The sequence below is a fragment of the Triticum dicoccoides genome, chromosome 3A, assembly GCF_002162155.2.
Source record: "Triticum dicoccoides isolate Atlit2015 ecotype Zavitan chromosome 3A, WEW_v2.0, whole genome shotgun sequence".
Taxonomy (NCBI): domain Eukaryota; kingdom Viridiplantae; phylum Streptophyta; class Magnoliopsida; order Poales; family Poaceae; genus Triticum; species Triticum dicoccoides.
The window spans coordinates 23,435,840-23,437,713 of NC_041384.1; positions in this window are offsets into that span (position 1 = coordinate 23,435,840).

Genomic DNA, 1,874 nt, shown 5'->3' on the forward strand with positions numbered 1-1,874 from the left:
AGGTAAAGATTTATATATAGGAAGTCCTGTTTCGGCCATCGGGACAAGTTTCGGGGTCATCGGTATTGTACCGGGACCACCGGAAGGGTCCCGGGGGCCCACCGGGTGGGGCCACCTGCCCCAGGGGGCCACATGGGCTGTAGGGGGTGCGCCTTGGCCTACATGGGCCAAGGGCACCAGCCCCAAGAGGCCCATGCGCCTAGGGAACCCTAGAGGGAAGAGTCCTCGAGGGGGAAGGCACCTCCGAGGTGCCTTGGGGAGGATGGACTCCTCCCCCCCTCTTGGCCGCACCCCTTTCTTGGAGTAGGGGGCAAGGCTGCGCCTTCCCCCTCTCCCCTGCCCCTATATATAGTAGAGGGGAGGGAGGGCATCCACACCTGAGCCCTTGGCGCCTCCCTCCCTCCCGTGACACCTCCTCCTCTCCCGTAGGTGCTTGGCGAAGCCCTGCAGGATTGCCACGCTCCTCCATCACCACCACGCCGTTGTGCTGCTGCTGGATGGAGTCTTCCTCAACCTCTCCCTCTCTCCTTGCTGGATCAAGGCGTGGGAGACATCGTCGAGCTGTACGTGTGTTGAACGCGGAGGTGCCGTCCGTTCGGCATTTGATCATCGGTGATCTGAATCACGACGAGTACGACTCCATCAACCCCGTTCACTTGAACGCTTCCGCTTAGCGATCTACAAGGGTATGTAGATGCACTCTCCTTTCTACTCGTTGCTGGTCTCTCCATAGATAGATCTTGGTGTTACGTAGGAAAAATTTTGAATTTCTGCTACATTCCCCAACATCTCCATGGTGTTCCAGAAGAAGAGGTGTATATGACACAGCCTCCTGGGTTTGAGAGCAAGTCTAATCCCTCGTTTGTGTGCAAACTTGATAAAGCACTCTATGGCTTGAAGCAAGACCCAAGGGCGTGGTATTCCCGTCTTAGTCACAAGATGCAATCACTTGGTTTTGTCCCTTCCAAGTCAGATACCTCACTGTTCATTTACAATAAGCTCAATACATGCATATATGTTCTCATCTATGTTGATGATATTATTGTTACAAGTTCATCTAGTGAGGCCATTGCATCATTGTTGAAGGATTTAAGTGTAGAATTTGCGCTCAAGGATCTTGGAGGTTTGCATTTTTTCCTTGGAATTGAGGTGAAGAAACACAAGGGTGGACTTCATCTCTCTCAAGATAAGTATGCAACTGATTTGGTAAGAAAGGCAGGCTTGCAAGGTTGTAAACCCTCCTTCACTCCATTATCTAGCTTAGAAAAGCTATCTCTCACAGAAGGGCAACTCTTGAATCAAGAGGACAGTACAAAGTACATGAGTTTGGTAGGTGCACTACTGTACTTGACTCTAACAAGGCCTGATATCTCTTTTGCTGTCAACAAGGTATGTCAGTTTCTGCATGCTCCTACCACTGTGCATTGGACTGCTGCAAAACGCATTGTCAGATATGTCAAACATACTTTGAGCATTGGTCTTAGTTTCAGCAAGTCATCCTCAACTCTTGTTAGTGCTTTCTCTGATTCTGATTGGGCAGGCTGTCTGGATGACATGCGCTCTACTGGCGGATTTGCAATATTTTTTGGACCAAACTTGATTTCATGGTGTGCAAGAAAACAGGCCACAGTGTCTAGGTCTAGCACAGAGGCAGAGTACAAGGCATTAGCAAATGCCACAGCTGAAATCATATGGGTTCAATCAATGCTAAAGGAACTTGGTATCCGAAGTTCTCAAACTCCATGTTTGTGGTGTGATAATCTTGGTGCTACCTACTTATCTGCAAATCCAGTCTTTCATGCTAGAACATAGAGATCAAGTTGCAGATGGGTTTACTAAAGCCTTGCCTATCAGAAGCTTTGAAGAATTTAAGC